We start from the raw sequence: 20,575 nt of genomic DNA on the forward strand, positions 1-20,575 counted from the left end.
TTAGAAATTAGCGCAAATGAAAACCACATTTTTTTAAGATCAGCCGTTGAGTGGCAAATCGTCGTCGTACGGGTATGGAATGGAAAGAAAATCGGTGTTTCATCCGAATTAGAAGTGAAGACCTGTATATTCATAATTGTTCTCCCTTCCTCAGAATATGTTCCTACGTCGCCCCTTGAGCTCAACGGACACGCCGGATAAATCGTATAAAGTATGAGTGAGTTACGAACCTTCCTTAAACGGAATTCTCGAGTATTTTCGAAATATATATCTGTCTTATAAAACTTCTATTCCGGTATATGAAACAACCATATCCGTGCCATAATTTAAAGCGGATCGGCTACTAATTTTTCTTTCACGTTTGCCTTCTAGTTATATAATTATCATATTTTTCTCTTCTTTCCAATTCAATTTCTTTTACGCCATATTCTCTACACATAAGTCCTATATACATATATACATATAACTAGGTATAACTGGATACTATTTCCTCCTTCTTTATTTAATTACTTTATGCTAAGTTTATACTTATCTGGAAAACCATGAAGTCCAAACCCTTAAATTTTGAATTATTAAATAATAATTAGTAGATAATAATGGAACATTAAACCTTTCGTGTTTGTCCTGAGTAGAGCCTGAGGAAGTCCGATGATCAAATAGAGATGCGCTCGATTAGGGTTATGCTGTCGATTAAACGGCATACAAAGGTAGGGAGGGTAGAGAAGGGGTCAAAGTCATCTGAGTTCCCCAAGAGCGACGGAATATAGCCTGACTATTTGTCGGTAGTCGGTTAAACAGTTAGTTAAAATTCACATTCTTTTCTTTTTGATTTCTTTTGTAGAGTTCCTTTTGAACATTAAATCAAGTGTACCTAAAACATCTTTGCGAATGTGTTCGTATAGCAGATAGGAGAGTAGGAAAGATCCCACGACATTCCGGCGAGCTAGTTAGAGCATAGCTAGAGGTAAACGTTCCGAAATCCTGCTATACTATTGGTGTCTGACCGTCAAAAAAAGTATGTACAACCTCCATCCGTACATACAATCTAACACCTCTACGAATATGAATTTCTGGCACATAACAAGGGTGAGTTCGTCAAGGAAGTAAATGATATTTACGAAAATGGAGATCAGACTGAGGATCTTGCAAAAATCATCATACGCTTTGAGTCAAACGAAGAACTTGTGCAGGTACTAACTGTTGTTGAGCCCGAAGACGAAACGATTAGCAACATTGACAACAGCGATGATGATGAGGAGTACTTCGTAAGTGCAAGCGATCCAGAACAGAGCCGAAGCTCAGACGAAGAAGACATTCCACAAATACGTGGCCCAGGAAGGCCAAAAATCATTCGTACTGGTCAACCTGGCAGACCAAAGAAGCAGTACAATGTCCTCAACAATCTTAGCTGCTCCGATGACATTGAGACTCCCCAGACCGTTGCAGAGGCGTTTCAAAGCCACGATGCAGAAGAATGGAAAAAATCTATGCGAAAGGAATTCGATGCACTCGTGTCAAATAATACATGGACTCCTGTCTATCTTCCGCCCGGAAAAAAGGCTATAGGTTCAAAATGGGTTTTCAGAATCAAACGCAACCAAAACGGTGACATTGAAAGGTTTAAGTTGGGAAGAAGAAGTGGAGGATGTGGCCAGCAGTTTGGCGTAAACTACTGGGAGACATATTCTCCAGTGATACGTTATGAGACAATCCGAATGTTATTTGCGATTGCTGCAGAAAAGCAGTTACACATGCATCAGGTGGATATCTCTAACGCGTATCTCAACGGTAAACTCCAAGAAGTCGTCTATATGAAGCAACCCGTAGGCTTTATAGATGAGCAGAACCCCCACAAGGTACTCAAACTTCAAAAGGCTATCTATGGGCTGAAGCAGTCTGGACGTGTCTGGAATGACACATTGAACGAGGTGCTGGTTAACATGGGCTTTAAAAAAAGTCAACACGAGCCATGTCTATACGTCAAACAGCATCAACATGGCTTCAGTTATATAGCAGTTTACGTCGACGACCTGATAATCATCTGTCCAAAAGAGATGGACGTCAGCGCGATCAAGCAAAATATCGCATCCGTATTTGAGATGAAAGATGGAGGTCAGCTCAACTTTTTCCTAGGCATGGAAATTCATCGAGAAGGCAAACACTAATTGGTTCGCTCATGTACTTAGCAGTTTTGAGCTGGCCCGACATTCTTCATGCTGTGAGCAAACTATCACAGCGAAACCAAGACCCTCATGTGGAGCACGAAACTGCAGCTAAGCATGTATTGCGCTATTTACGAGGCACAATGAATATGAGCATCATCTACCAAAAGTCTGGAGAGCCAGTAAAAGGGTTCGCCGATGCTGATTGGGCAAATGACAAGCTGGACCGAAAATCATATTCCGAATACGTTTTCTTACTAGCTGGTAGTGCGTTTTCGTGGACATCAGCCAAGCAGAGCGTCGTCGCCATGAGCAGCACCGAAGCAGAGTATGTGGCGCTATCAACAGCCGCTAGAGAAGCAGTATATCTACAAGTTCTGTTGCAAGAGATTGGATACTCAAATCAAGGGCCAATGACTATCTATGGTGACAACCTCAGTGCGCATCATATTGCGAAAAATCCTATTCACCATAAACGCACAAAGCATATAGATTTAAAATATCATTTTGTTAGAGACAAAGTAGAAAGTAAAGAGATAAAACTTGAATATGTATCCACACAGAAAAACGTTGCCGATGTATTAACCAAAAGTTTATGTAAGCAAAAGCATTATAGATTTGTAAAATCGCTTGGATTAATTGATTAACACATTGTAATCACAAAATATTATGCTTAAGCAAAAGTGTTGAAATTTGAAGTGTAACCATAATATGATCTGTCTGGCAACGCTAATTAACATAATGTACATGAACAGCGAGAGCCTCTGTTATCTCTCGTCTCTCCTATTCGTATGTAAGTACATATGTACACATGTCATCTCTTCAGTTCTGAATAAACCACTTATGAGCACAGACGCGTCGTTCTCTATTTAATACATGACAAAAGGCGCAATTCACAATAGGTTATGGGCCCAGATTACCGAAAGATCGGGCGTGTATTAAAGACAATTAAAAAACCGTGGTAGAACTGGAAGTTAATATTTTGTTTGATGCAATTGCAAATAAATCGTGCACCAGTTAGAAAGTGGCGTGTAACAATTAAAACAAAATGAGTGTGTCTCTGAAAATTGAAAAATTGGGGGAAGACAATTACGATGTGTGGTCTACATATGTATGTCCATGCGTAGTGTATTGATCACAACGGATTTGTGGACATATGTAAGTGGTAAAACCGAAAGGCCACAGGAGGAAGCAGCAGGAACACAGGAACACTTGGCACAGTGGGACAAGGCTGATCAAAAGGCGTTGGCATGTATTATATTAAATGTAAAAGCAACGCAGTTGATGCACATAAAGTCGTGCACAACGTCGAAGCAGGCGTGGCAAAAATTACGCGATGTACATGTGTCAGTGGGACCAGTGCGAAAGGTACAGTTATACCAAAAACTTTTGCGGCAAAATATGCAAAACGGTGATAACGTGGTACAATATGTAAATTCTTTCGTAGAAATTACTGAAAAGTTAGCCGAGCTAAATATCGACATTCAAGACGAGCTAAAAGTAATAATGTTGTTGTCGAGCTTGCCCAGCGGTTGGGAAAATTTCGTCGTGGCGATAGAAACACGCGACAGTCTGCCGTCGTTCGAAACGGTAAAAGTAAAAATACTTGAAGAAGGAGCACGTAAAGACGAAAGAGACGATCGTGAGCTTGCTGTACAGGCAGTGTACGCACACACACAGACTCAAAGAAACGGTGCGCGTTCGAAGAATTACGGCGCCAGTCGAAAAGACAGCAAACGAGACGGCCAGAAATCCAACGAGCATCGCGAGTTTCGAGGAAAATGCTACAAATGTAAACAAAGCGGGCACCGCGCTTCCGAGTGCAAAAGCAACAAAGATAATACGAAAGAGTGCGTAAGGGATGAAAAATCAAACTGTTTAATGCACAGCTGCGTTGTTAAGCAGCGAAAAAATTCTTGGTGTATCGACAGTGGGGGGCAACATCGCATATGTGTTGTAATAAAAATTTGTTTGAAACCTTTAATAAGAAAAACACAACCATTATGTTGGCTGCAGAAAAGTATATTGAGTCCCTAGGTATTGGAACTGTAAAAATTAAATCAAATGAAACAAATATAGAATTGCGAAACGTGTTGTATGTGCCGGATTTAAAAATGAATTTGATATCCGATATATCTCTTGCAAAAAAATGGCATAGCCACTACGGGCATTTAAATTTTCAAAATTTAAAGAATCTTTGTGAGAAAGAACGTGTAATCGGGATGAAAATTAAAAACGTATCCGTAAACACAAATTGCGACACATGCAATAAGGCTAAAATATGTGCATTGCCGTTCCCAACAAAGGCAGAACGTGTTACGAAAAGTGTTCTCGAATTGATCCATACCGACGTATGCGGACCTATGAATGTTAAATCTCTGGCTGGAAACCGTTATTTTGTTACATTTATAGACGATTACTCGCGAAAAATTCACGTATATTTTATGCGCGCCAAAAATGAAGTTTTTGAGAAATTTAAAATGTATAAAAGTTATGTTGAGTGCCAAACCGAAAAAACAATCAAAGCCTTGCGAAGCGATAACGGTACTGAGTACATAAACAATGAATTTACAAATTTTTTAAATGCGTGCGGAATAAAAAGAGAACTAACGGTGCCTTACACACCTAAGCGTTGCTGAGCGCGCAAATCGTACAATCGTTGAAATGGCTAGGAGTATGTTAATTCATGCAAATTTAAAAGAATTTTGTGGGCTGAAGCCGTTCAAACTGCAGTATATTTGAGAAATAGATGTCCGACCAGAGCGTTAAATGGATGCACCCCCTTCGAGGCTTGGAACAAGCGCAAGCCGTCGGTAAACCATTGAAAATATTTGGTTCACGCGCATTTGCACTGGAAAAAACCAAAAAAGGCAAATTCGTTGCAAAAGGAAAGGAATACATTTTTGTTGGCTACTCTTTTGCAGCAAAAGCATATCGTTTATATGACCAAGAAAAGCGAATGATAGTGGAACGCCGAGACGTCAAAATTGTTGAGGGTGAGTTCGTCAAGGAAGTAAATGATATTTACGAAAATGGAGATCAGACTGAGGATCTTGCAAAAATCATCATACGCTTTGAGTCAAACGAAGAACTTGTGCAGGTACTAACTGTTGTTGAGCCCGAAGACGAAACGATTAGCAACATTGACAACAGCGATGATGATGAGGAGTACTTCGTAAGTGCAAGCGATCCAGAACAGAGCCGAAGCTCAGACGAAGAAGACATTCCACAAATACGTGGCCCAGGAAGGCCAAAAATCATTCGTACTGGTCAACCTGGCAGACCAAAGAAGCAGTACAATGTCCTCAACAATCTTAGCTGCTCCGATGACATTGAGACTCCACAGACCGTTGCAGAGGCGTTGCAAAGCCACGATGCAGAAGAATGGAAAAAATCTATGCGAAAGGAATTCGATGCACTCGTGTCAAATAATACACGGACTCCTGTCTATCTTCCGCCCGGAAAAAAGGCTATAGGTTCAAAATGGGTTTTCAGAATCAAACGCAACCAAAACGGTGACATTGAAAGGTTTAAGTCGAGACTTGTGGCACAAGGATGTGGCCAGCAGTTTGGCGTAAACTACTGGGAGACATATTCTCCAGTGATACGTTATGAGACAATCCGAATGTTATTTGCGATTGCTGCAGAAAAGCAGTTACACATGCATCAGGTGGATATCTCTAACGCGTATCTCAACGGTAAACTCCAAGAAGTCGTCTATATGAAGCAACCCGTAGGCTTTATAGATGAGCAGAACCCCCACAAGGTACTCAAACTTCAAAAGGCTATCTATGGGCTGAAGCAGTCTGGACGTGTCTGGAATGACACATTGAACGAGGTGCTGGTTAACATGGGCTTTAAAAAAAGTCAACACGAGCCATGTCTATACGTCAAACAGCATCAACATGGCTTCAGTTATATAGCAGTTTACGTCGACGACCTGATAATCATCTGTCCAAAAGAGATGGACGTCAGCGCGATCAAGCAAAATATCGCATCCGTATTTGAGATGAAAGATGGAGGTCAGCTCAACTTTTTCCTAGGCATGGAAATTCATCGAGAAGGCAAACACTAATTGGTTCGCTCATGTACTTAGCAGTTTTGAGCCGGCCCGACATTCTTCATGCTGTGAGCAAACTATCACAGCGAAACCAAGACCCTCATGTGGAGCACGAAACTGCAGCTAAGCATGTGTTGCGCTATTTACGAGGCACAATGAATATGAGCATCATCTACCAAAAGTCTGGAGAGCCAGTAAAAGGGTTCGCCGATGCTGATTGGGCAAATGACAAGCTGGACCGAAAATCATATTCCGGATACGTTTTCTTACTAGCTGGTAGTGCGTTTTCGTGGACATCAGCCAAGCAGAGCGTCGTCGCCATGAGCAGCACCGAAGCAGAGTATGTGGCGCTATCAACAGCCGCTAGAGAAGCAGTATATCTACAAGTTCTGTTGCAAGAGATTGGATACTCAAATCAAGGGCCAATGACTATCTATTGTAACAACCTCAGTGCGCATCATATTGCGAAAAATCCGATTCACCATAAACGCACAAAGCATATAGATTTAAAATATCATTTTGTTAGAGACAAAGTAGAAAGTAAAGAGATAAAACTTGAATATGTATCCACACAGAAAAACGTTGCCGATGTATTAACCAAAAGTTTATGTAAGCAAAAGCATTATAGATTTGTAAAATCGCTTGGATTAATTGATTAACACATTGTAATCACAAAATATTATGCTTAAGCAAAAGTGTTGAAATTTGAAGTGTAACCATAATATGATCTGTCTGGCAACGCTAATTAACATAATGTACATGAACAGCGAGAGCCTCTGTTATCTCTCGTCTCTCCTATTCGTATGTAAGTACATATGTACACATGTCATCTCTTCAGTTCTGAATAAACCACTTATGAGCACAGACGCGTCGTTCTCTATTTAATACATGACAAAAGGCGCAATTCACAATAGGTTATGGGACCAGCTACAAATGTAAACAAAGCGGGCACCGCGCTTCCGAGTGCAAAAGCAACAAAGATAATACGAAAGAGTGCGTAAGGGATGAAAAATCAAACTGTTTAATGCACAGCTGCGTTGTTAAGCAGCGAAAAAATTCTTGGTGTATCGACAGTGGGGGGCAACATCGCATATGTGTTGTAATAAAAATTTGTTTGAAACCTTTAATAAGAAAAACACAACCATTATGTTGGCTGCAGAAAAGTATATTGAGTCCCTAGGTATTGGAACTGTAAAAATTAAATCAAATGAAACAAATATAGAATTGCGAAACGTGTTGTATGTGCCGGATTTAAAAATGAATTTTTTGTCGGTGAGCAAAGCAGCCGAGTTCGGGAATGTCACTACATTCGGAAATTCAGAAGCTTTAGTGCGAAATAAACATGGACATATAATGTTGCGAGCGGTACAAGAAAACAATTTATACGTGTATGGAGTGGAAAAAACCACTGATGCAGTGGATTTGATATCCGATATATCTCTTGCAAAAAAATGGCATAGCCACTACGGGCATTTAAATTTTCAAAATTTAAAGAATCTTTGTGAGAAAGAACGTGTAATCGGGATGAAAATTAAAAACGTATCCGTAAACACAAATTGCGACACATGCAATAAGGCTAAAATATGTGCATTGCCGTTCCCAACAAAGGCAGAACGTGTTACGAAAAGTGTTCTCGAATTGATCCATACCGACGTATGCGGACCTATGAATGTTAAATCTCTGGCTGGAAACCGTTATTTTGTTAAATTTATAGACGATTACTCGCGAAAAATTCACGTATATTTTATGCGCGCCAAAAATGAAGTTTTTGAGAAATTTAAAATGTATAAAAGTTATGTTGAGTGCCAAACCGAAAAAACAATCAAAGCCTTGCGAAGCGATAACGGTACTGAGTACATAAACAATGAATTTACAAATTTTTTAAATGCGTGCGGAATAAAAAGAGAACTAACGGTGCCTTACACACCTAAGCGTTGCTGAGCGCGCAAATCGTACAATCGTTGAAATGGCTAGGAGTATGTTAATTCATGCAAATTTAAAAGAATTTTGTGGGCTGAAGCCGTTCAAACTGCAGTATATTTGAGAAATAGATGTCCGACCAGAGCGTTAAATGGATGCACCCCCTTCGAGGCTTGGAACAAGCGCAAGCCGTCGGTAAACCATTGAAAATCTTTGGTTCACGCGCATTTGCACTGGAAAAAACCAAAAAAGGCAAATTCGTTGCAAAAGGAAAGGAATACATTTTTGTTGGCTACTCTTTTGCAGCAAAAGCATATCGTTTATATGACCAAGAAAAGCGAATGATAGCGGAACGCCGAGACGTCAAAATTGTTGAGGGTGAGTTCGTCAAGGAAGTAAATGATATTTACGAAAATGGAGATCAGACTGAGGATCTTGCAAAAATCATCATACGCTTTGAGTCAAACGAAGAACTTGTGCAGGTACTAACTGTTGTTGAGCCCGAAGACGAAACGATTAGCAACATTGACAACAGCGATGATGATGAGGAGTACTTCGTAAGTGCAAGCGATCCAGAACAGAGCCGAAGCTCAGACGAAGAAGACATTCCACAAATACGTGGCCCAGGAAGGCCAAAAATCATTCGTACTGGTCAACCTGGCAGACCAAAGAAGCAGTACAATGTCCTCAACAATCTTAGCTGCTCCGATGACATTGAGACTCCACGGACCGTTGCAGAGGCGTTGCAAAGCCACGATGCAGAAGAATGGAAAAAATCTATGCGAAAGGAATTCGATGCACTCGTGTCAAATAATACATGGACTCCTGTCTATCTTCCGCCCGGAAAAAAGGCTATAGGTTCAAAATGGGTTTTCAGAATCAAACGCAACCAAAACGGTGACATTGAAAGGCTTAAGTCGAGACTTGTGGCACAAGGATGTGGCCAGCAGTTTGGCGTAAACTACTGGGAGACATATTCTCCAGTGATACGTTATGAGACAATCCGAATGTTATTTGCGATTGCTGCAGAAAAGCAGTTACACATGCATCAGGTGGATATCTCTAACGCGTATCTCAACGGTAAACTCCAAGAAGTCGTCTATATGAAGCAACCCGTAGGCTTTATAGATGAGCAGAACCCCCACAAGGTACTCAAACTTCAAAAGGCTATCTATGGGCTGAAGCAGTCTGGACGTGTCTGGAATGACACATTGAACGAGGTGCTGGTTAACATGGGCTTTAAAAAAAGTCAACACGAGCCATGTCTATACGTCAAACAGCATCAACATGGCTTCAGTTATATAGCAGTTTACGTCGACGACCTGATAATCATCTGTCCAAAAGAGATGGACGTCAGCGCGATCAAGCAAAATATCGCATCCGTATTTGAGATGAAAGATGGAGGTCAGCTCAACTTTTTCCTAGGCATGGAAATTCATCGAGAAGGCAAACACTAATTGGTTCGCTCATGTACTTAGCAGTTTTGAGCCGGCCCGACATTCTTCATGCTGTGAGCAAACTATCACAGCGAAACCAAGACCCTCATGTGGAGCACGAAACTGCAGCTAAGCATGTGTTGCGCTATTTACGAGGCACAATGAATATGAGCATCATCTACCAAAAGTCTGGAGAGCCAGTAAAAGGGTTCGCCGATGCTGATTGGGCAAATGACAAGCTGGACCGAAAATCATATTCCGGATACGTTTTCTTACTAGCTGGTAGTGCGTTTTCGTGGACATCAGCCAAGCAGAGCGTCGTCGCCATGAGCAGCACCGAAGCAGAGTATGTGGCGCTATCAACAGCCGCTAGAGAAGCAGTATATCTACAAGTTCTGTTGCAAGAGATTGGATACTCAAATCAAGGGCCAATGACTATCTATGGTGACAACCTCAGTGCGCATCATATTGCGAAAAATCCTATTCACCATAAACGCACAAAGCATATAGATTTAAAATATCATTTTGTTAGAGACAAAGTAGAAAGTAAAGAGATAAAACTTGAATATGTATCCACACAGAAAAACGTTGCCGATGTATTAACCAAAAGTTTATGTAAGCAAAAGCATTATAGATTTGTAAAATCGCTTGGATTAATTGATTAACACATTGTAATCACAAAATATTATGCTTAAGCAAAAGTGTTGAAATTTGAAGTGTAACCATAATATGATCTGTCTGGCAACGCTAATTAACATAATGTACATGAACAGCGAGAGCCTCTGTTATCTCTCGTCTCTCCTATTCGTATGTAAGTACATATGTACACATGTCATCTCTTCAGTTCTGAATAAACCACTTATGAGCACAGACGCGTCGTTCTCTATTTAATACATGACAAAAGGCGCAATTCACAATAAATTGATATAGAATCCAAATATGTCAACAAATCAATTAATTCAGACGATGAGTGGGAAATATCAATGGACTTAAGTCTATTTAAATTAATGATTTCAGAATTAGTTCCAAAACGGAATAAAAGGGGAATTAATGAATTAGGTACCATTTGGAAATGGATAGCAGGCAGCCCTGATCATGACGACTTTTTGAAAATACAAAATAAAGTAAATGAATTAACTGAAAATAATAATAAACAATTTGTAATAAATTCCAAATTTTTCAAATAAATTGAATTGCTATCAAATTCATTAAAAAATGTCATCTTCAATGAAGAAACGATACTGAGAAAGCATCGTTTAAAATTAATAACTTTTGACCTACTAAATTTAGTTGATACCATAACCCTCTTAAAAGTAAACATTTTCAATACAAAAATTTTAAATAAAAACGAAATAGAGGACATTTATAAGCATGAAAAACATCCTGTTGAACTGTCTGATCTGCTGGACATTGCAACGGTTAAAATAATTCGAAATGCAGATTTAATAATCATTTATATAAAATATCCTCAAATTAAAGATATTTGCAAGTTTTACCATGCAAGAGCCATCTCACAAAATGATGGAATGTTAGTTATAAGTGTAAAAGCTTGTGAATGTAAGGAGAAATACTATTTAATGAATAATTTTAAAAGTGAAACTTTTAACAATTACGCACAAATAAATTTAAAGAAGACCTGTTTCTCCAATTAACTTAATGGCTTTTAAGCCAACTGCACTAAAAAAAGGGAAAAAAACAAAGATATAGACATCATTCAGGATGGTGCCATATTAGTTTCAGGAAAAAATATCGTAGACAATACTACTTTGTTAGGTTCGTATCTCCTTATATTCAACAACACAATTTTAATAAATAATATAACCCACATAAATGATAACGGTAAAATTCTAAGATATATGTATATCGCATCATAGATATAGCGATTTTGAATTAGTTGATTATATACAATCGAATGATAAGCAATTTTCTTTTGATAATGTTAATATTTTAAATCCCCTTATAACATTAGGTAATACGGCCTTACCATTAACAACATTATTTTTAATCATTTTGATATTGATAATGTTATTTTACTTCGGCTATAAACTAACCAAATTTGTACTTATTAAATCAATAAGAATACCGTCAGAAGAAATAGTGGAAAGCAGCATTCAAATACTGTCAGAAGAAATTAGAGCTCTATCAGAACTTCAAAATGTATCGGGACGAAACATTTAAGAATGGGGGGAGTTAACGTACCCAATTCTATTGAGCTCTTATACGAGTTGTAAACAATCTTTGGCTTTCCAAAACGAAAACAATTTCAATCTTGGGCCTCCGCCTAATTGAGTTCTAAGATGTACAATCTCAATGTCTCCCGCCACAATCCCAATCTTTGACACTCGCCTAAATGGAAAACCAATGTTTGCCCACACCCGGCTTCTCATAAACAATCTCACACCCGGCTTTCTGCAGATCCTGCACTTTAGGCATTTTAAAGTTCTCTCTTTGGATGACGAAATCCAATACTCGGGATGGCGAAATCAATTGAAATGTTTATAGAAAAACTATTCCCGAAAGGGATCGACGATGCAAAGATCAAAAAGTTCAAGTCAGTCTTGATCCAGAAGCGACACCGAAAAGTCGAGCTAAAAACTAAGATCGCGCAAGCCCTTTGTCCGGAATCCTTTGTGACCCTCAACTTAAATCTATATCTGTAAGCTTAGAAGTTAAATAAAAACTTTTTAAAAACGCAATCCGCTACCGCAGTTATTTAATTTGCACGCAAGAAGTCGAATACCCAGGCCAACTATTAGCTACCAGCTGTAACCACTATTTCCATCACACCTGCTTTAGTGCACGTTCAGGAAATAAGAAAGTCTGTCCAGTGTGCAGAACTGCGCGGAGCAAATCGACCCTTAATTTGGCAGAAGAACTAGAAGCAGCTCAAGCCTCAGGCAACTAACCAGGGTGCGGCAGCAGTGGTGTCAGCTTCGGCAGCTCGAACGGGTCTGCCAGCCACGGATGGTAGCTTGCAACAGACCATTGCGGACGCAGTGACAGCCGCACTAGCACAGCACACTCAAATGCTAGCTAACGCGATTGAAGCGGGGTTTCAAAGATTGTCGCTCCAGAATGCAGCTCCAGTTCCAACGGAAAGGGTACACCCAGCCCATAGGCAGTCCTCTCCCGTTAGGTCAAATCAATCCTTTGAGCAACTCTTTAGGTTATCCGCCAGGAAAAACGCAGCATTACCAAACTCAGCGTCCGAGCGACCGACTAACTTGTCAGCCCCACCCGAGTCGCAGCAATCACATCAGTTGCGCGCGGATCGGATTAGCCAGATAATCGCGAACTGGAAGTTGAGATTCTCAGGGCGCTCCCCTATGTCAATAGATGACTTTTTGTATCGCGTCGAAGCTCTGACCAGCCAGACATTAGATAGCAATTTTGAATTGTTATCTCGCTACGCGAGCAACCTGTTCGAAGGAAGCGCGGGTGAATGGTACTGGAGGTATAATAAAAGCGTACCAAGAGTGCGCTGGATTGATCTCTGTATTGCTCTGAGATCGCAGTTTTCGGACGGCAGAACAGATTTAGAAATCAGAACCGCGATCACCCAGAGGAAGCAGAAAGTCAACGAACCGTTTGACAGTTTTTATGAGGCCATAGTGGCGCTTGCAGACAAGCTCGTGCAGCCGATGACCGAGCAGTCCTTGTTAGAGGTGTTGCGAGCAAATCTGCTCAATGAGATACAACATGAGATTTTATATGTGCCCATACCGAACATTGTGCAGTTGCGACAAGTGGTCCGCAAGCGTGAAAGGTTCATCGAAAACACTGCTAAGCCAATCCCAGGTGAACGAAATGTCCATCCAGACAGAAGTTCTGGCAGAAGCAGATTCGGAAGAAGCTGACGCGTTTGATATCGACGCGATGACGCTTTCTTGCTGGAATTGCAATAAACAAGGCCACCGATATCAAGAGTGCGAAGCGGAGCGTAAAGTATTCTGTTATGGATGTGGTAAGCGGGACACATATAAACCATAGTGCCGAAAATGTAGCTCGTCAAAAAACGAGTTGGCTCGTGCACCGATATCGAGTGCACGCAAATTAGTGTCGAAGGCGACGAATACGGAGTAACCGGGGCTACGTCAAGCTCACTCCCCCTACCTCCTGACATGATAACGACCACTATGATACCAGTACAGGACGACGATCAGGAAACGACCCCTGCGCCTAGCAAAACTCGAGACCGTAAGCGTAGGAAGCTGTTCCGCACGCAGAGTAAAAATGCGCGCAGAGCATTATTAGCCTCTGTTATTAGTAATGTATCTGATCTACGACTCTACGCCAATGTCACTCTGTTTGGCAAGACGATAAGTGGATTAATGGACACAGGCGCCTTAATCAGCTGCCTTGGGGGTAAATTTGCAGAAGAGTTAGCTCGAACAAACCCTGAGGTCAAGCCGATGAAGTCAGCCGTGCGAACCGCAGATGGGAAAAAGCAAGTTATTCTAGGTAGGATCTCCACACTCATTTGCTTTCGTGGAAATTCCAAACGAATATGCCTTTATCTTGTACCATCGTTATCGCAGGAGTTATATCTAGGAATAGACTTTTGGAGAAGCTTTAATCTACTGCCGTTCTTCTTAATGAGCAAAGCGAATAATAACAGTTTGGCGGCTATAAACTTTGACAACCCGATGCAAATACCTTTGTCGGAATTACAGCAGAAGGAACTAGTAGCGATAGTACAGATGTTCCCTTCGTTTGCCGAAAAAGGATTAGGAAAGACAAACTGGCTTACACATGACATAGAAATTTCAGAGACTCGGCCCATAAAACAACGTCACTACGCAGTGTCGCCTGCAGTCGAAAAATGTATCGGTCCAACTCTTCGTATGACCGAATGTTAGGCCTTGGGGTGATTGAAGAATCAGACAGCCCGTGGTCTTCCCCTGTAGTAATTGTGCGTAAGCCAGGTAAGGTTCGCCTTTGCCTTGATAGCCGGAAAGTTAACGGAGTAACAGTCAAAAATGCTTACCCTATGCCCCTCATTGATGGCATTTTAAGTAGACTTCCAAAAGCGCAGTTCATTTCAAGCATCGATCTTAAAGATGCTTACTGGCAGATTCCGCTTACTCCAAGGGCACGGGAGAAGACGGCTTTTGCTGTGCCTGGGAGGCCGCTATATCAATTCACGGTGATGCCGTTTGGCTTATGCAATGCCCCACAGACCATGTCCAAACTGATAGATAAAGTTATCCCAACATCTTTGCGAAATGAGATTTTCATTTATCTCGACGACTTATTGGTGATTTCGGAGTCCTTCGAGAAGCACATGTCCGTGTTGAAAGCGCTGGCCGACCGGCTGTCTCAAGCTGGACTGACGATAAACGTAGAGAAGAGCAAATTTTGCCTGAAGGAAGTGAAATACCTGCGCCACGTGATAGGGTATGGGATGATACAAACGGATCCCGAAAAAGTTGCTGCTATTCGGGAGTTTCCAGTGCCTCGATCGGTGAAGCAAGTGCGACGATTTTTGGGAACCACTGGCTGGTACCATAAATTTATTAAAAACTATGCCGGAATTGCTGCCCCAATATCAGATACACTAAAGCAACGTCGATCGTTTGTATGGACCAACGAAGCGCAAAGGTCGTTTGAAAGTTTAAAAGACCAAATGTGCGAGGCACCAGTCCTACATAGCCCCGACTTTACCATTCCATTTGCCATTCATTGCGATGCCAGCCACACCGGAGTTGGAGGCGTGTTAATGCAAACTGATAGCGATGGTAATGACATCCCAATCGCATTCATGTCTCGCAAGCTGAATCAGTGTCAGCGAAACTATTCAGTTACGGAGAAAGAGTGTTTGGCAGCCATAATGTGTGTGAGGAAGTTTCGAACTTATGTGGAAGGACAAGAGTTCTCCATCCATACCGACCATGCATCATTGAAGTGGTTATTGTCACAATCGGCTGCTGATCAGATCGCTGACGACCTGTGTTGGAAGCTGTGGGTTCCAACGGAGCTGGTGTCCGAAGTACTAAAACAGAGTCACGAACAGTCGCTAGCAGCTCATAGCGGCATTAATAAAACGTTGGAGAGAGTTCGACGTTATTATTATTGGCCAAGTTTAGTAACCGATGTGAGAGCGTTCATAAACAGCTGTTCGGTCTGCAAGTGCACCAAGTACCCGAATCGTTCGTTACGACCCCCATTAGCTCCAGTGAAGGAAACTCAACGAGTGTTTCAGAAGTTGTTTGTGGATTTCCTGGGTCCGTATCCACGAAGCAAATCCGGAAATATCGGTATCTTCGTTGTTTTGGACCATCTTTCAAAATATCCGTTTTTAAAACCCGTAAAGAAATTTACAGCGGAGGCGATAACTCGATTCATGGAAGAGGACCTATTCCATTGCTTCGGGGTACCCGAAGTGGTTGTGTCCGACAATGGAGTACAATTTAAGTCCCATCACTTTAATTCGCTGTTGAAAAAGTACAATGTGCAGCATTTTTATACGGCTGTGTACGCACCTCATGCCAACGCATCGGAACGCGTTAACAGATCCGTTATTGCCGCCATTAAAGCTTACATCAAGCCAGATCAAACTAATTGGGATGAGCAGCTTAGTTCTATTAGTTGTGCCTTACGATCTAGTCTGCATTCAGCCCTAAACGACAGCCCCTATCGGGTTGCATTTGGACACCACATGATCACCAATGGAGACACCTATCAGCTCTTACGAAATTTGCAGGTCTTAGAAGATCGTACAGTGAGTTTTGGTGGGGAAGATTCGTTTGATGTGATTCGAAAAACAGCCCAACGAACAATACAAAAACAACACCAACGAAACGAACAGCAGTACAACCTTCGAAGTCGTGAAGTGGCGTTCAAAGTTGGCCAGGAGGTCTACAGACGCAACTTTCAGCAGAGCAATTTCGTTAAAGGTTTCAGCGCAAAACTAGCTCCTACTTTTGTAAAAGCTAGAATGAAACGTAGGCTTGGTCACAGTTATTACGAGTTGGAAGATCCCCAAGGTAGACTTATCGGAAAATACCACGCTAAAGACATAAAGCAGTGACCATCCTAATACAGGTTAACGGTTTTCCTCCAAGCGTCTATCACCCTTTGATGTGATTAACACCAAAGTGTGATCTTGGCCGGGGGATTTGTAGTGGTCGCTTGTCGGGCGGATAGGAAAGCATATTTGTGTTCTTCGCCTGAAAGTATGCCCGATGGTATTTGTACAATTTATATATTTATGTATATTATATATATAAATATATTTATATATATTATATTATTTATACAAGTATATATCACACCTCACCGAGATACTTATTAATTATTAAGTTTATTCCCCATAGTTAGTGTATAGTTAGGTTGGCTTAATTTCTTGTTGTGGTGTTACATGTTAAATGTTCCTGGTCGTGTGGGGGCTAGCGCCACCTAGGGTTGACATTAAGAATATGCTTAAAAACGTACAAAAATCTCCCCACCATGTCCATAACCATTCAAGGTGAATGGCGAAGGATCGTGCAAAGGCAGATCCGGAGAACAACATTTTTGTTGGTCAGTAGATCCGCCCAAATCTTTCTTTCTCCTCGTGGCCGTACAAGCATTCAGTTGCGCGGTGAGAAAAAAAACGAGGGGGAACGTTGTGAGTTGCTGCGGACACCGCAACTCTACAGTTATACCCGATACTTAGTCAGTATGGCTCTCCTCCGGCAGACGCTGCTAATATTAAACGACACGACAAAGAGTGCGTGCGAGAGAGACAGAAAATCAGTCTGAGCGTGACGTCGGGCGCTGCGTAACAACTGCAAATTGATTTGTTCCTATTGGCTATAAAAATGATCCAATCTGATCCAGATTCAGGAATCTGATAGATATGGTCATTATCTATGATTCTGCGTTTTTAGTTTTTTCGTATCTTCAATATTGTGGATGCAACAGATTTTGGTCCTTTGTGTGGGCGGAAGGGGATGAGGCGAAATTTTGAGATATACGTTTTATAGTGAGATCTAACAGAAGTACGGATACTAAATTTGGTCACTCTAGCCTTAATAGTCTCTGAGATTTGTGGATGCCCCAGATTTTCGTCCTTTGCGGGGGCGGAAGGGGGTGTGGCGAAATTTGGACACGAAACGGTCAAGGTCCGATATCACAGGAGTGTGGATACCAAATTTGGTTGCTCTGGCTCTTATAGGTTCTGAGATCCTTGAACTCATATTTTGCAATTGGCAAAGCCGACCATGAAACCTGTGTGTTAGAGAGAGACAGGGCGAGAAAGAATGAAATTGTTTTCTTATTTTTGGCTATAATAATTATACGATCTGGTTGAGATTTTACACTCTAGAACATATAGTCATCCTCTACGATTCTGCGTTTTTGGTTTTATCGTATCTTTAAAAATGTGGATGCCACAGATTTTCGTCCTTTGTGGGGGCGGAAGTGAGCGGGGCAAAGTTTTGAAATATTTTTGTAGCAGTGACATATCACAGATGTCTGGATCCAAAACATCGTTGCTCTAGCTCTTATAGTCTTTGAGCACTAGGCGCTGAAGGGGACGGACGGATGGACGGACGGACAGACGGACGGACGGACGGACAGACGGACAGACAGACAGGGCTCAATCGACTCGGCTATTGATGCTGATCAAGAATATATATACTTTATGGGGTCGGAAACGATTCCTTCTGGACGTTACACATATCCACTTTTACCACAAATCTAATATACCCCAATACTCATTTTGAGTATCGGGTATAAAAATAAAATTAAACCGCCGTAAATAACCGTGGTGTGAAACCAAAGTGCACTCGATCGGAAAAAAAAGAACCCAAGAAAGCAGATTGGGCTCTAATCGAAAACGTGAGTACCGGCCTTCGACAGTGCTAAGAGCCTCGAAGTTAGATTTTCCGACTTTTTCTGTAGTTTCCGCTTGGAGGTGAGCAGCCCCAACACAAAACGAGGGGGAACGTTGTGAGTTGCTGCGGACACCGCAACTCTACAGTTATACCCGATACTTAGTCAGTATGGCTCTCCTCCGGCAGACGCCGCTAATATTAAACGACACGACAAAGAGTGAGTGCGAGAGAGACAGAAAATCAGTCTGAGCGTGACGTCGGGCGCCGCGTAGCCAGTGCAAATTGATTTGTTCCTTTTGGGTATAAAAATGATCCGATCTGATCCAGATTCAGCAGTCTGATAGATATGGTCATTGTCTATGATTCTGCGTTTTTAGTTTTCTCGAATCTGCAATATTGTGGATGCAACAGATTTTCGTCCTTTGTGGGGGCGGAAGGGGGTGGGGCGAAATTCTGAGATATAAGTTTTATAGTGAGATCTAACAGAAGTGCGGATACCAAATTTGGTTACTCTAGCCTTAATAGTCTCTGAGATTTGTGGATGCCCCAGATTTTCGTCCTTTGCGGGGGCGGAAGGGGGTGTGGCGAAATTTGGACACGAAACGGTCAAGGTCCGATATCACAGGAGTGTGGATACCAAATTTGGTTGCTCTGGCTCTTATAGGTTCTGAGAACCTTGAACTCATATTTTGCAATTGGCAAAGCCGACCATGAAACCTGTGTGTTAGAGAGAGACAGAGCGAGAAAGAATGAAATTGTTTTCTTGATTCTGGCTATAATAATTATACGATCTGGTTGAGATTTTACACTCTAGAACATATCGTCATCCTCTACGATTCTGCGTTTTTGGCTTTATCGTATCTTTAAAAATGTGGATGCCACAGATTTTCGTCCTTTGTGGGGGCGGAAGTGGGCGGGGCGAAGTTTTGAAATATTTTTGTAACAGTGACATATCACAGAAGTCTGGATCCAAAACATCGTTGCTCTAGCTCTTATAGTCTTTGAGCACTAGGCGCTGAAGGGGACGGACGGACGGACGGACGGACGGACGGACAGACGGACAGACAGACAGGGCTCAATCGACTCGGCTATTGATGCTGATCAAGAATATATATACTTTATGGGGTCGGAAACGATTCCTTCTGGACGTTACACACATCCACTTTTACCACAAATCTAATATACCCCAACACTCATTTTGAGGTAAAAAAACGAGGGGGAACGTTGTGAGTTGCTGCGGACACCGCAACTCTACGGTTATACCCGATACTAAGTCAGTATGGCTCTCCTCCGGCAGAGGCCGCTAATATTAACGACACGACAAAGAGTGCGTGCGAGAGAGACAGAAAATCAGTCTGAGCGTGACGTCGGGCGCTGCGTAGCCACTGCAAATTGATTTGTTCCTATTGGCTATAAAACTGATCTGATCTGATCCAGATTCAGCAATCTGATAGATATGGTCATTATCTATGATTCTGCGTTTTTAGTTTTCTCGAATGTGCAATATTGTGGATGCAACAGATTTTCGTCCTTTGTGTGGGCGGAAGGAGGTGGGGCGAAATTTTGAGATACACGTTTTATAGTAAGATCTAACAGGAGTGCGGATACCAAATTTGGTTACTCTAGCCTTAATAGTCTCTGAGATTTTTGAATATCCCCAGATTTTCGTCCTTTGCGGGGGCGGAAGGGGGTGTGGCGAAATTTTGAAACAAACTCGTCTCGGTCCGATATATTAGGAGTGTGGATACCAAATTTGGTTGCTCTAGCTTTTGTAGTCTCTGAGATCTAGGCGCTAATGTTTTACTCTAAGCAAAGCCGCCTATGCTACGTGTGTGTTAGAGAGAGACAGGGCGAGAAAAAATGAAATTGTTTTCTTGATGCTGGCTATAATAATAATACGATCCAATTCAGATTCCGCAGTCTTAAAGATATGGTCATTCTCTACAACTCTACGTTTTTGGTTTTCTCATATCTTTAAAATTGTGAAGGCCACAGATTTTCGTCCTTTCTGGGGCGGACGTGGGCGGGGCGAAGTTTTGAAATATTTTTGTAGCATTGACATATCACAGAAGTCTGGATCCAAAACATCGTTGCTCTAGCTCTTATAGTCTTTGAGCACTAGGCGCTGAAGGGGACGGACAGACGGACAGACGGACGGACGGACAGACAGACAGGGCT

The 20,575-nt window shown here is 41.7% G+C and overlaps 1 protein-coding gene and 1 long non-coding RNA gene across 4 annotated transcripts in view; one reads left to right on the top strand and one right to left on the bottom strand.

The window, feature by feature from the left end:
• LOC108160677 (voltage-dependent calcium channel subunit alpha-2/delta-3) overlaps positions 1 to 20,575 on the bottom strand; it is a 136,106-nt gene that overhangs the window by 60,069 nt on the left and 55,462 nt on the right. The window lies entirely within an intron of this gene.
• LOC117192544 lies at positions 1,437 to 9,391 on the top strand. Its single transcript, XR_004474371.1, has 2 exons — positions 1,437 to 1,618; positions 9,053 to 9,391. It is a non-coding gene; the product is annotated as an uncharacterized LOC117192544 (long non-coding RNA).

This window comes from Drosophila miranda, assembly GCF_003369915.1.
Source record: "Drosophila miranda strain MSH22 chromosome Y unlocalized genomic scaffold, D.miranda_PacBio2.1 Contig_Y2_pilon, whole genome shotgun sequence".
Classification (NCBI taxonomy): domain Eukaryota; kingdom Metazoa; phylum Arthropoda; class Insecta; order Diptera; family Drosophilidae; genus Drosophila; species Drosophila miranda.